Genomic DNA, 16,359 nt, shown 5'->3' on the forward strand with positions numbered 1-16,359 from the left:
TAGAAACAATGGAAAGAACACCGAACGCAAACAACTGCAATATACATAACGGAAGATGAAAATATTCTGCGTTTTTTCCAACTTAACGGATTTGCACACACATTCCGACAACTGGTTAACGTGCTCAGTATGGAGTGTGACCATCTCTGGCAGCTACACAGGCCTGACAATGACGGGGCATGGTGTGAATGATGTCATCGGTCTCATCTTGAGGCAATAACGCCTATACTTCGTGCAGATCTGCTCGTAGTCTTGGAGAGTGGTTGGTGGATGCTGATGTAATGCAAGCTGTCTCCCTAGGGCATCCCAGACATGCTCTACGGGATTCAGATCTGGAGAGCGAGGAGTCCACCCCACGCATGCAATATCTTCAGTTTCTAAGAAAACATCAACCACACGTGCTCTGTGATATCGAGCATTATCGTCCATCAATACGTCAGGGCCCACAGAACCCTACAACAATCGTAAATGAAGTCCCAAGATCTCGTCATGAGCAGTCAAACCTTGCCGATTCACCCGCACAAGTCCATTAAGAGGGGTTCGAGTGGTAAAGATAATCCTTGCACAAACCAATAGGGTTCCTCCTCGGTTTTTGTGGTCCTGAAATCGTATTCCACTCTCCAACGTAAATCGAGACTCATCTGTGAAAAGAACGTTGGCCCACTGATCGACCGCCTAGGAGGCATGTTGGTGACTCCACTCTAGACGTTCCCTTCTGTGAAGACGCGTCAGAGGTACACATGAAGCAGGTCTCCGACAGGAAAGGCCACTCTGCCGAAGCCTTCTGCACAACGTTTGCCTCGATACAAAACGTCCAGTGGATGCTGCGAGCTCAGACGGTAGTTGCCGTGCAATACTAAGGCAATAATGTCGTGTCCTTACAGCCAAATGACTCTCCTCTCTTCTGAAGTCACATGTGGTCGGCCCTGCCCTGGTCTTCAGGACACAGTTTCGCTCTTTATGAACTGTCGCCACATCCGAGAAACAACAGAACGATTCACAATAAGCCATCGGGCCAAATCAGTTTGCGACGGTCCTGCTTCCTATCTTTCTATGGTCCTCCATGCAGAAAGTCTCATAGGTGTCTGCTATGTGCCATACTCCACCGTCTGTGACTATGTACACATCGATTGTGAATGTAGAGCTACCGGGAAAACACTACCTTGTTTCATAGGTGCCCTGACGTCATTGTTGGCACGGTTGTCCATTGACTGAAATGCCATATTCCGCGCAGAGCACGATCGTACGGGCATCTGGTTGACGGTTTGTATGATTATATCGTGAATTAGACACAAGCCGGGGAAACAGCGGTTTGTTGCTTTAACTTTGGACACCAGTGCATGTCTGAGGGTTGTACTGAAAAGTAATGCTTTTTAAATGCAACAAACATTACTAACCGTCTATATCTTTATTCTTCATGTCTATATATTTGCAAACCATCTGTTGCTAGAAGTCTCCGAATCGCATTGTGTAACGTGGCGGTGTATAAAGTAACTATGCCGGTGCATGAGAAAGTGCTTGCTGTAATGGAGTTTCGAATTCGAAGAATTCGTCCACACATGGAGCACCCTCTACTCCAGCATGACAATGCAGACCACATACGAGCGCTCCCACAACTGCAACAATCCGACACCTTGCGTTCATTATCATAGATCATCCTCCATATAGTCCCAATTTGGCCCCATCTGATTTTCATCTGTTTTAAAAACCTAAAGAATGTCTACGAGGGCTTCAGTTTCATAGTGATGAAGCGGTGCAAGCAGAGGTGTGGTTGTGGCTCCATCAACAAAGTCATCGGCAATACCAACAAACTGGCCCCTCGTTGGGAGCAAAGTGTTCGTCTCGAGGGTGTCAAATAAATATTTAAGAATTTTCACATAAAAAATTCAGAGGCATTACTTTTCAGCAAGCCCTCGCATGTAGACAGCTTATCCATCCTGGGAATCGAGAATCTATACGAGATTTGGCTGTTATCGACATTGCTACTGGCAGGCTATCAGTGCTGGGAATTCCAAGACTTTCGAGAATGTTTTATATTTGAAGTCGGGTAACACATGACAAAATAAATATTTTGTTTCGTGTGACATAATTAGAGATTATGAGTTTTCCCATTTCTTTCCTTTGGTTGTTCTGGGAAACATTACTTCTTGCCAAATTTCATAATTCGAGGTCAATAGGAAGTACCCTAAACGTTTTGATGAGTGAGCTTATGAGTATCAAGATGTGTAACATAAATGGCCGTATTTTTTGATTGCGTTGACTTAGTAGCTTACATTTATTACGCGCCCAAGGGACCATAGACTTTAGTATGTGACATAAATTTCAACTTGATACATCCACCTGTTCCTGAGAAAAATGCTTCTTAACGGTCTGGCAGCTACACAGATAAATGTGGTGAGTGTACTGTAAGACCTTCAGTACACACACCATCAGATTATTTGACTTGTCGCTCTAACGAAGTAGGCGAGTGTCAGCAATATGTCTCGTGGTCTTATTGTGGCGAGTTTATCTTCTGCCGTTAGGTCGGACGATAGCAATGCCACTTGCACGTTTAGAGTAGCAGATTGACGGTGACCAACTTTAAACAAAACTTGATTAATTTTCACACACATTTATTAAAATAATAACAAGCATAAAAACTACTTAACTTGGTTCTGGATGCTATTTACAATTGACAGTCTGAAGTTCCTTTGGTATTGGTACATTAATCTTATTGTCACATATATCTCTGATACTTGACAAAAGTGTCTATACATTTATCTTCATGGCTATGTACAGGAATATGGTAATCTTATTAACGCAGACTGAAACTTGACTATAGACTGGTACAGACAAATGTAGAACTCGTACAGACTGGTACATATTTATGCAGACTGGTACAGACTTGTGCAGACTGGTACAGACTTGTGCAGACTGGTACAGACTTGTGCAAACAAATGCAGACTCACTAATCGGAGGTCTGTACACTCGTTATAATACCTCACGCGTTCATGTATCACTGCGCGAGTGTGATCCACGAGAAGGAAAGGTTCTACGTTAGCAGTAATCTCATTGGCTGCGTTACATATTAATACGCGGATCGGCGGAAGCCGAATTTGGTCCGTCCCTATGGCAGCGCCATCTTGTAGTGCGGAGACGGACGAGCGCTGCGCCTGCGCTGTTGTGCTTAGTGGGGCGCGCTCTAGTGGAAAAGTTGTGTACACACTGACTACGCGGAACTATGTACACAACAATAAAAATGTGGTAATATGGGGTGCTCAAAAAGTCTCTCCGCAGTGCCGTATGATTGTTAGCCACGCTTGCCGTATGATTGTTCGCCTGCCTGGGTTACTTCCCTTCAAGTGGACTCTCCCATTCATAGAACTTGTGTTAAGTGAAATATTGAACGGTTATTTTCAACAAGATGGTGCAACCGCGCATACAACTCGCGTTTCAATGTCACTGCTTGCTGATGTTTTCGGTGATCGCATAATTTCACAGGGACATTGGCCTCCATCATCGCCTGACCTAACACCACCTGACTTTTTCTTCTTGGGTGCAGCGAAAGCAACTGTCTGTAAAAACCGACTAAAATCCATCGAAGAATTGAAACTTGCAATATCCTCTTTCATTGCTTCTGTTACACAAGAAATGTTACAGCTTGTGTTTGGAAACATGATTAGACGAATTGAATTGTGTATTCAACAACAGGGGTGACACTTTCAACATTTAATGTGAAAATTTGTGAGTAAAAATGAATATTCAATAACTTAATAACTTGTATTTCACTGAGTTTCATTTGGTATATTTACTGCGGCGTACGGCACGTGCGCATAACAATCATTCGGCATTAACACCCCCTGTAAGCGTTTCGGTTTTACCTACTGAGGTATGAAACCCTAAAAATGTAGGATCGTTTGGTGGTTATACATCAAAATGTGTTCATATAAACCGAAAGAAAAAGAGTTTCGCATTAGCTGCATGTCGGCGAACGTATAGGGGCAGAGCCTAGAGTCAGGGCCGGCTGCGGCGTGCCAAACCTCACGCGGGATGGCTAAGGCCTGGCCTGTCGCTCGGCTTTACTCGGTCGTTCTCGGAATTTCACGGAACAGCACGACGATTCATTTACCGCTGCGGTGCGGCAATTTTCGATCGTTACAATTCTCTGAATTCGGCACAATCGTGCCGTCAGCGTTGTTGAACTTTCGCTATTTGTTCATGGTGTGAAGAGCGTTCACAGGCCCTGTAACTGTTTGCACAAAAAGAGGAAGTCTAGTGATCCGTCTTCGCAATCCTTTAAAATGAATGTGAATGACAGAAGCGAGGAATGAGAATTTTCAATTGGCATAAGCGATAGGTGCTGTATATTTGTTATGAAACGACATTATAATACCATGCAGAAAAAATTAAAGATTTAGTTGACAATCAAAGAGGAAAATGTTACAACGATAGACAGACAAGATTCATTATTCTGTACATCAAAAAGCACTCTGTGCTAAACTTGCAGGCCTCAAGCATGTGAAGAAATTGTTGGTATGAATAGTAAAATTTCTGAAGTCACTTGCATTTTTCCACTGTCAGCTCTATCAGCTTTCAATAGAACTGAACGAAGAGTATTATGTTACTGTAAAGTATGCTGGTTAAGTCAATAGGCATTCCTTGAACGATTTTTCGATTTAAACTTCGCTCATGTTGAATTTATAAAGCACAGAGGAGTGCAAGAACAAAAATTAGAACATCCAGAAAGTAGGGGAGACTTCGTGTTTTAAGTGGACTTGACTGCACACTGACCGCAGTAAGACCTTGCGAGGCAACTACTTTCTGATTTGATGGAGATGCATTTAAAAAGAAAATCGCGTTGTAGAAGCGACACTTTCTGACAAAGAGAGTCAAGTTCCATAAGTTCACTGTCGGTAAAGAAAATGCGAGGTACGAAGAATTCATTGTGCCCCTGAAAGAATTACAAGGATGATTTCATAAAGATATTAAACAGTGTCAAACTTACACCTGTTTCCGAGCTGTTTCCGAGACTGTTTGCCGTTGCAATCGAAAGGGCCTCTGTTCATGTGCAGATGTATCTGACTGACCTGCAAAGTAATTCCAGTTTTAATAACTAATCTTTTTACGTTAAAGCTGCCGAGGACGTCTAGATTGCTTTACTCAGGCAGAGTTTCCAAGTCTCCACTGGAGACTTGCAATAGTGCTACAATACTTCGATCTACACATTTGTATAAAAGACCTTTTTTCGATTATGGAACTAAATAAGTCACAATTACGTGGAAACGTGAGTGCGAAACTTTGTTAAACTATCTGCGTCTCTCCGTGTGCTGATAGTTTGTACAAGACGAAAATTATATTACGTCTTCAACGCGCCAAAAATAAACAATTTTGCTTGTGACCTATGTTGTTGAGAAATGTGTAATATAAAACCTATCAGTATGCAGTGCGCCTGTACTGCCATGTAAATGTGGTGGGTTCTCAGTTTTTCGCTCTTCTCGCACTCAGACAGCGTGGTGTGGCGGTGGGGGAAATGTGAAGCAAGACTGAACACTTTGGCGCTCATGCCTGGGCATGGCCCGTGAGCCGAAATCTTGGCCGCTCCTGCTTTAAGGGGAGTACTGAGTGAAACAATAAACCTTACGTAACTAAATAAAACTTTACTGTGGAAAAAGAATGATAACCAAAGTAAAATCAGTCCTTTCAAAAGTGTATATCTTTGCACTTCTGTGGAATCAGAATCTACTTGCGGGTAATATTCAACATGGTGTTGTTTCATCTCGTAACAAGCTTGGATCTTCCTGGCAAGCTATCGACAAGATGACCGGGACGACGCTGATGGAGTCTGTCCCATTCTTCGAAGCCGGCGCTCCTGAGGTCACCTAGTTAGTATTTGAGACGTTTTCCTGCGTTGATGCACTGTAAGTCTCTGCTGGTCCTAAGCGTGCTCAGTCGGATTCAAGGATTCCTGCCAGTAGACACCGTAGGTCATACCATTCAGATGATTCTTGCTTCCGGGGGGAGGTTTCCACGAGGTGGGTGCAGTGTGCTCTTGCGTTATCCTGTTGAAAGACGAAGCCATCGCCGACATGTTGACCGTAGGGATAGATAATATGTTGGAAAATTGTGTCCTGACAGTGTAAAACCTTCAAATTAGATTCAATGAAGACGAGAGGGTTCCGTCATACGTCCATGATACCGATTCAAAAAATGAATGACGCACCTTCCCTCCGAACATGTTCAACTGTACTCCTCCTATTTGCGCCGGTATCTAGCTGCTTCTGAACTGTTTTACGGCGATCATCAGGTATCAGACACATTCTCCACTCATCTGCTATTATCACGGGATCAATTTCCAAACCGAACTGAAACTGTGAAGCACATTCCCAGAGCAAATGGGTATGACAGGTCCATAGCCACACGTATGTGTAACATATTAAAACGAAGGGAGAAAGATCCTCAATTAAGTAAGAAACTTAACCACATTAGCCCCCCATGAACCATGGACCTTGCCGTTGGTGGGGAGGCTTGCGTGCCTCAGCGATACAGATGGCCGTACACAACGGAGGGGTATCTGTTGAGAGGCCAGACAAACGTGTGGTTCCTGAAGAGGGGCAGCAGCCTTTTCAATAGTTGCAAGGGCAACAGTCTGGATGATTGACTGATCTGGCCTTGTAACAATAACCAAAACGGCATTGCTGTGCTGGTACTGCGAACGGCTGAAAGCAAGGGGAAACTACGGCCGTAATTTTTCCCGAGGGCATGCAGCTTTACTGTATGATTAAATGATGATGGCGTCCTCTTGGGTAAAATATTCCGGAGGTAAAATAGTCCCCCATTCGGATCTCCGGGCGGGGACTACTCAAGAGGATGTCGTCATCAGGAGGAAGAAAACTGGCGTCCTACGGATCGGAGCGTGGAATGTCAGATCCCTTAATCGGGCAGGTAGGTTAGAAAATTTAAAAAGGGAAATGGATAGGTTAAAGTTAGATATAGTGGGAATTAGTGAAGTTCGGTGGCAGGAGGAACAAGACTTCTAGTCAGGTGACTACAGGGTTATAAACACAAAGTCAAATAGGGGTAATGCAGGAGTAGGTTTAATAATGAATAGGAAAATAGGAATGCGGGTAAGCTACTACAAACAGCATAGTGAACGCATTATTGTGGCCAAGATAGACACGAAGCCCATGCCTACTACAGTAGTACAAGTTTATATGCCAACTAGCTCTGCAGATGACGAAGAAATTGAAGAAATGTATGATGATATAAAAGAAATTATTCAGATAGTGAAGGGAGACGAAAATTTAATAGTCATGGGTGACTGGAATTCGGTAGTAGGAAAAGGGAGAGAAGGAAACGTAGTAGGTGAATATGGATTGGGGCTAAGAAATGAAAGAGGAAGCCGCCTGGTAGAATTTTGCACAGAGCACAACTTAATTATAGCTAACACTTGGTTTAAGAATAATGATAGAAGGTTGTATACATGGAAGAACCCTGGAGATACTAAAAGGTATCAGATAGATTATATAATGGTAAGACAGAGATTTACGAACCAGGTTTTAAACTGTAAGACATTTCCAGGGGCAGATGTGGACTCTGACCACAATCTATTGGTTAGGACCTGTAGATTAAAACTGAAGAAACTGCAAAAGGGTGGGAATTTAAGGAGATGCGACCTGGATAAACTGAAAGAACCAGAGGTTGTACAGACTTTTAGGTAGAGCATAAGGGAACATTGACAGGAATGGGGGAAAGAAATACAGTAGAAGAAGAATAGGTAGCTTTGAGGGATGAAGTAGTGAAGGCAGCAGAGGATCAAGTAGGTAAAAAGACGAGGGCTAGTAGAAATCCTTGGGTAACAGAAGAAATATTGAATTTAATTGATGAAAGGAGAAAATATAAAAATGCAGTTAATGAAGCAGGCAAAAAGGAATACAAACGTGTCAAAAATGAGATAGACAGGAAGTGCAAAATGGCTAAGCAGGGACGGCTAGAGGACAAATGTAAGGATGTAGAGGCTTATCTCACTATGGGTAAGATAGATACTGCCTACAGGAAAATTAAAGAGACCTTTGGAGAAAAGAGAACCACTTACATGAATATCAAGAACTCAGATGGAAACCCAGTTCTAAGCAAAGAAAGGAAAGCAAAAAGGTGGAAGGAGTATATAGAGGGTCTATACAAGGGCGATGTACTTGAGGACAATATTATGGAAATGGAAGAGGATGTAGATGAAGATGAAATGGGAGGTACGATACTGCGTGAAGAGTTTGGCAGAACACTGAAAGACCTGAGTCGAAACAAGGCCCCCGGAGTAGACAACATTCCATTGGAACTACTGACGGCCTTGGGAGAGCCAGTCCTGACAAAACTCTACCATCTGGTGAGCAAGATGTATGAAACAGGCGAAATACTCTCAGACTTCAAGAAGAATATAATAATTCCAATCCCAAAGAAAGCAGGTGTTGACAGATGTGAAAATTACCGAACAATCAGTTTAATAAGCCACAGCTGCAAAATACTAACACGAATTCTTTACAGACGAATGGAAAAACTAGTAGAAGCCGACCTCGGGGAAGATCAGTCTGGATTCCGTAGAAATACTGGAACACGTGAGGCAATACTGACCTTACGACTTATCTTAGAAGAAAGATTAAGGAAAGGCAAACCTACGTTTATAGCATTTGTAGACTTAGAGAAAGCTTTTGACAATGTTGACTGGAATACTCTCTTTCAAATTCTAAAGGTGGCAGGGTTAAAATACAGGGAGCGAAATGCTATTTACAATTTGTACAGAAACCAGATGGCAGTTATAAGAGTCGAGGGACATGAAAGGGAAGCAGTGGTTGGGAAGGGAGTAAGACAGTGTTGTAGCCTATCCCCGATGTTATTCAATCTGTATATTGAGCAAGCAGTAAAGGAAACAAAAGAAAAATTCGGAGTAGGTATTAAAATCCATGGAGAAGAAATAAAAACTTTGAGGTTCGCCGATGACATTGCAATTCTGTCAGAGACAGCAAAGGACCTGGAAGAGCAGTTGATCGGAATGGACAGTGTCTTAAAGGAGGATATAAGATGAACATCAACAAAAGCAAAACGAGGATAATGGAATGTAGTCGAATTAAGTCGGGTGATGCTGAGGGAATTAGATTAGGAAATGAGACACTTTGTAAGTAGGCTGTTTATGTTTTCTTATTGGCAACGTCACGTAGCGCTCTGTATGAAAATCACTGGCTGTACTGTGTGCAGTCTGTGGCTAGTTAGCATTGTTGTCTGCCATTGCAGTGTTGGGCAGCGGCAGCTGGATGTTAACAGCGCGTAGCGTTGCGCAGTTGGAGGTGAGCCACCAGCAGTGGCGGATGTGGGGAGAGAGATGGCGGAGTTTGGAAATTTGTAAGACTGGATGTCAATTATGACTATTAAGGTAAATACATTGTTTGTTCTCTATTAAAATCTTTCATTTGCTAACTATTCCTATCAGTAGTTAGTGCCTACAGTGGGTCTACACCTTTGATGACTCACCAATACCATTATTTCTACAAGGACTACAGTGGGTCTACACCTTTGATGACTCACCAATACCATTATTTCTACAAGGACTACAGTAGGTCTACACCTTTGATGACTCACCAATACCATTATTTCTACAAGGACTACAGTGGATCTACACCTTTGATGATCCACCAATACCATTATTTCTACAAGGACTAGAGTGGGTCTACACCTTTGATGACTCACCAATACCATTATTTCTACAAGGACTAGAGTGGGTCTACACCTTTGATGACTCACCAATACCATTATTTCTACAAGGACTACTGTGGGTCTACACCTTTGATGGCTCACCAATACCATTATTTCTACAAGGACTACAGTGGATCTACACCTTTGATGATCCACCAATACCATTATTTCTACAAGGACTGCAGTGGGTCTGCACCTCTGGTGGCCCACCAATACCATTATTTCTACAAGGACTGCAGTGGGTCTGCACCTCTGGTGGCCCACCAATACCACAATCTCTACCAGGACTACATTGGGTCTACTCTGTGATGACCTACCTACTAATATTCATCAACTTCGACTGACTCTGCTGTGGGTTTGCTCTGTTGTGGCCCAGTACCTGTCAGCATGTCAAGAGTCAGCACTGTCTTTCCGTTGGAAGGACAACACTACTTGTTCAAGACTGCATGGAAATCCAGTACTTCCGTGTGCATTTTCTTTTACTATTCAGACTTTGGAAAAAAAAAAACACTGAAACTTTACTGTGATGAGCAATCTTGACTGTCTTTATGGACTGTGAGAAAATTTTAGCTTTTGACCAACATTGTACCAATAAGTGTGTGCATTTGATATCTTTCTTTTTTTTTCAAATCTGTATTGGCCAGTGCCCAAAACAATTTGTACAATTTTTTTTGGGGAGCATGGGGGCTATGTAAGTAGGCTGTTTATGTTTTCTTATTGGCAACGTTACGTAGCGCTCTGTATGAAAATCACTGGCTGTGCTGTGTGCAGTCTGTGGCTAGTTAGCATTGTTGTCTGCCATTGTAGTGTTGGGCAGCGGCAGCTGGATGTTAACAGCGCGTAGCGTTGCGTAGTTGGAGGTGAGCCGCCAGTAGTGGTGGATGTGGGGAGAGAGATGGCGGACTTTGGAAATTTGTAAGACTGGATGTCAATTATGACTATTAAGGTAAATACATTGTTTGTTCTCTATTAAAATCTTTCATTTGCTAACTATTCCTATCAGTAGTTAGTGCCTTCCGTAGTTTGAATCTTTTATTTAGCTGGCATAAGTGGCGCTCGCTGTATTGCAGTAGTTCGAGTAACGAAGATTTTTGTGAGGTAAGTGATTTGTGAAAGGTATAGGTTAATGTTAATCAGGGCCATTCTTTTCTAGGGATTTTTGAAAGTCAGATTGCGTTGCGCTAAAAATATTATGTGTCAGTTTAAGCACAGTCTTGTATAAAATTTTCATAAGGGGATGTTTCAACTTAAAGTAGTAAAGGAGTTTTGCTATTTGGGGAGCAAAATAACTGATGATGGTCGAAGTAGAGAGGATATAAAATGTAGACTGGCAATGACAAGGAAAGCGTTTCTGGAGAAGAGAAATTTGTTAACATCGAGTATAGATTTAAGTGTCAGGAAGTCATTTCTGAAAGTATTTGTATGGAGTGTAGCCATGTATGGAAGTGAAACATGGACGGTAAATAGTTTGGACAAGAAGAGAATAGAAGCTTTAGAAATGTGGTGCTACAGAAGAATGCTGAAGATAAGATGGGTAGGTCACATAACTAATGAGGAAGTATTGAATAGGATTGGGGAGAAGAGAAGTTTGTGGCCCAACTTGACCAGAAGAAGGGATCGGTTGGTAGGACATGTTCTGAGGCATCAAGGGATCACCAATTTAGTATTGGAGGGCAGCGTGGAGGGTAAAAATCGTAGGGGGAGACCAAGAGATGAATACATTAAGCAGATTCAGAAGGATGTAGGTTGCAGTAAGTACTGGGAGATGAAGAAGCTTGCACAGGATAGAGTAGCATGGAGAGCTGCATCAAACCAGTCTCAGGACTGAAGACCTCAACAACAACAACAACAAGCTCATTAGCATGACATACCATTTTCTAACATCTGAAAAACTTCTAAGGGTCATTACATAAAACTAGATTAAAAGTTTCCAGAACAATCTTAATTGGGGCGGTATCTACTCGTAGACTTGAAATATATTGCTCAGAAAGAAAAGATCCAGAAAATATTTTGAATTAGCAGAATCAGTTTAAAGGAATGCCTTTTTGAATGTACAGGGTTTCTTATTCATCTACACAAACAGAAATAACTTTTTGTCAGGAAGCAAAATTAAAAAAAAAGTATCAAGTAAATGTTGCTCACCTATGAGCGAAACGTTAACCAGCATGTCTGCTTTCCTGTAATTTTTCTCGTTACTAAGATATGGAAGGCGGTAGTTTTTCTTAAACACGACCCAATATATTTAATTCGGTAATTCACTTCTTCTATTCAAGATCTATTGAAAAACGTATTTTAGTGCACCAGCCATGCATACATGATGTTATTACAGTTTAACATAAAATTGACTTTGTTGTACGTGTACACGTGCAGCCACAGGGTGACAATTATTCAACTATATGAAGAAAACGTAAATTAGTTACAAACTACAGCGTGCTCACACTTTATTCAACATGTAAACGTCACTACAGATAAACGGATTTAGATTATGACATGTTCGATATGCCTGCCATCACTGGCAATGATGTGGCGCAGACTAATAGCGAAATTCTGCAAGACCCGCTGAAGTGTCCGATCATCGATGCTGCGATGACCTCCTGAATGGCTGTTTTTAGTTCAGTAATGGTTTTGGGATTATTGCTGTACGCCTTGTCTTTAATATAGCCCCACAAAAAGGAGTCGCATGTGTTCAAATCCGGAGAATATGGCGGCCAATCGAGGCCCACGCCGCGCGGAGTGGTCCGCGGGTTGAGGCGTCATGTCACGGACTGTGCGTCCCCTCCCACTGGAGGATCAAGTCCTCCCTCGGCCATGAGTGTGTGTGTGTTGTTCTTAGCATAAATTCCTTTAAGTTAATTTAAGTAGTGTGTGAGTCTAGGGATCGATGACCTAAGCAGCTTGGTCCCTTGGGAATTCACATACATTTGAATATTCGAGGCCCATGCAAGTGGCCTCTGGGTACTCCGGAGGAAGAATGCGGACCCCAAAGTGCTCCTCCAGGACATAAAACACTCTCCCGCTTCTATGGGGTCAATCTCCTTCTTGCATGAACCACATCTTGTGAAATCACGGTCATTTTGGATAATGGGGATGAAATCATCTTCCAAAACCTTCACGTACCATTCGGTAGTCACTGTGTCATCGAGGAATATCGCACTGATTATTCCTTGACTGGACACTGCACACAGCACAGTCACCCGTTGAGGGTAAAGAGACTTCTCAGTCGCGAAATGCGGATTCTCAGTCCCCTAAATGCGCCAATTTTGCTTATTGACAAAGCCATCCAAGTGAAAGTGGGCTTCGTCGCTAAACAAAACCATACAGGGCACCGTGCCCCGCGGCCAGCCGTCCAGTTTGAACGTCCTCACGCAAACCGTTGAGAAGTTATGACGATTTTATTTCATATAGTGCAGTGATTGTCACCCTGTACTTAGGGTAATCTAACTTGCCCTTTTACTGGAGCTGACAATAAACAAATGGAAACACAAGCCAAACGCAAACCAGCCGTTCAGTTAACCGTCTCCAGTGGAAGGTTTGTACACCAACGAAGACACGTTAGAGATGCTACTAACCTAAGGAGAATATAAGTTAGCAGAACATTAAATGTAATCATGTTAGCTAATTTTTAATACGATCACGTGTAGTACAGTATTGTAAAAATTTTAACGATGTGTTGTATACAATAGAGATAGTTCTTGATTAAAAATGTGTCATTTCTTTTATCGTGATTGAAGGTACTCATAACGCTACCCAGGCAAGAGAACTGTACAGATAGCACTCTCCTGACAGTAATCCACCTTCCCAATGGATGTTGTCTCGTCTTGTCGTAACACTTCAGAAACAGCAAGTTTCAACTCAAGGCAACGCAGTCGTCGTGGAAGTCAAGCAGACGTACATGCCGAAATTAATGTTCTCGCTTCTGTTACAAAGAATTCATACGTGAGTACATGAGAATTTGAACATCAGACTGGCATTCTAAAACGTCACGATTCCTTATCATTTACACTTTCACCATGAATTGCATGGGAATCCTCCCCAATCGTACCTTCTCCGATGTTCTTTTTACCAATGAATGTTTGTTCTCCAGCACATGGTAGGTAAATAATTGTTTGTCCTGCGCAAACCCGCGGTAGCTTAAACAGGTGGAACGTTGGGGTCAGAGATTTAATGTCTGGTGTGGTATACTTGATACAGTTTTTGGCCCTTATCTGATAAGTGCTAATCTAAAAAAGCTTGTGTGGTACTGACATTATGGACATACAGCACACCTTGTGTGCTCGTCGTGTTCTGAACCGAAGGTGTCCCGCCACAAGAATTGGTCGTGGGTCAACAGTGGCTCGGCCTACTCGGTCTACTTAATTCCTCTGATCTTTTTGGTGTTGGATGCATAAAAAATATGTTGTCTATCGCAATATTCCAAAAATTTCAGAGAACATTCAGGAAATTATCTTTCTTGGCTGTAATTTACTTGAGCTGGCAACACTGGAAGCAGCGACTCATACTTTCATCCAACGCGTGGATCATTGTTTGCTTCCCCTGGTTACCACTTTGAGCATCTATGAGTGTTCTATCTTTTTTTGTGTGCGCAATGGATCATAGTTCAACAAAAATTCCCGTTCCTGTTTATCAGTGACCGTAAAGGTTTTCCGTGACTTTCCTAAATCGCTCCAGGCAACGGCCGGGATGGTTCCTCAGAAGGAGCACGTCTGACTTCCTTCTCCATCGCTGAAACGTTCCAAGCTTGCGCTTCGTCTCTGATGACATCGATATCGACGGGAAATTAAACCCTAACATTCCTTCCTTCCTTCCCTTTCTCTTTCCTGTTAAGTTGAACCTGTGTTCACATGAATACGTGAAATGTTCTTTAACAGCTCCTGAGGAAAGGAAGTAGATTTCCGAATAAAAAGTGTAGGGTACCTTTAAAAAGAACGTACCATTCTTGAGATCTTCGTAAGAGACTAAAATACAAGAAAGGCAGTCATGCAGATCCAGCTGAAATCCAAACGACATTTACGTGATGCAATTTTTACTTTATTTCCGGATAAAACGGAATGTGCCTACATGTAAGCTTCTACATTTTGAACATTATGAACCTTGTGAACTTTTTACATAATTTTTAGTACACATTAATTTTAAATCTTTAAGTGTATCTAATTTTTTAATCTTTAGTTGCTTAGGTGTTTACTTTCAAATGAAAGTGACTTTTATTACATGAGGGAACTGAAGGATGTTATTAGCCGCATGAGAGTATGTGAGTATCTCTCTTTCTAGTTCAGTTTCCATAACATAGTGATTGTACTTAAATCTTTTGCAACCGATGAATCGCCCTTTGCGCGGTATTTCGGTATGATTTGCTTAAAACTGTTTTATTTTAATTTTGCATACCGGCACTGCCACCGTTTATTTTTTTATGTCAATTTACGACTACATTTGTGCTATTGTACCCCATTTTATATCCTTTTTAGTAATTAATAGATTTGAGGATGCACTAAAGATTCGAAACTGATTATCCAAAAAAATAAGAAAGTGACCTAGATTGCCTTTTTTTCTACGGAGCTGAGATATCTGCAGAACATACTCGCAAAGAAAACACATCTCTGTGTCGTGGTCGGTCAGCAGAGCACCGGCAACTTGCGGTGTTGGGTTATCTTCAGAATGAGATTTTCACTCTGCAGCGGAGTTTGCGCTGATTTGGGTTATCTTGTTCAAAGATACTGTTGCAGTGACCTCGAAGACATGACACAGCCGACAGCCTTAACAAGACATAAATGTAGCAGCTGTTGTACAAATTGACAGCTATGTGCACCAGAGGTGATCAAATGGTTCAAATGGCTCTGAGCACTATGGGACTTAACATCTGTGGTCATCAGTCCCCTAGAACTTAGGACTACTTAAACCGAACTAACCTAAGGACATCACACACATCCATGCCCGAGGCAGGACTCGAACCTGCGACCGTAGCGGTCACGCGGTTCCAGACTGAAGCGCCTAGAACCGCACGGCTACACCGGCCGGCAGAGGTGATCATGTTGTATATCTAATGACATCCCATACAATGACGACAGGTATTTTGTTCATATGACGACGAATGCAATCCTTGGAGCCTTCACACATGGGTACGTCCATAGTGACATAGTACGCCGAATGGGAACTTGTCTGGGAAGGCTATGTGGCAACATGCCGACGTGCCATTAAGAGGACATTGTATGTGAATTTCGTTGATATTTGACATTTTCTGTTTCCTACTCCATAATGTACTTTGGACATTCCTGAACATTTTGGTATATAATACATTAAAATCAGACAATTGTGAGACCTTAAAATAATATTTTGAATGTTGACGTGTAACTGTCAAATTTCGCGGCTATGCATATACAGGGTGGTCCATTGATAGTGACCGGGCCAAATATCTCACGAAATAAACATCAAACGAAAAGAGTACAAAGAACGAAACTCGTCTAGCTTGAAGGGGGAAACCCGACTGCGCTATGGTTGACCCGCTAGATCGCGCTGCCATAGGTCAAACGGATACCAACTGCGTTTTTTTTTAATAGGAACCCCCATTTTTTATTACATATTCATGAAGTACGTAAGGAAATATGAATGTTTTAGTTGGACCACTTTTTTCGCTTTGTGATAGAT

Source organism: Schistocerca cancellata, chromosome 1 (assembly GCF_023864275.1).
Source record: "Schistocerca cancellata isolate TAMUIC-IGC-003103 chromosome 1, iqSchCanc2.1, whole genome shotgun sequence".
NCBI classification, from domain to species: Eukaryota; Metazoa; Arthropoda; class Insecta; order Orthoptera; family Acrididae; genus Schistocerca; species Schistocerca cancellata.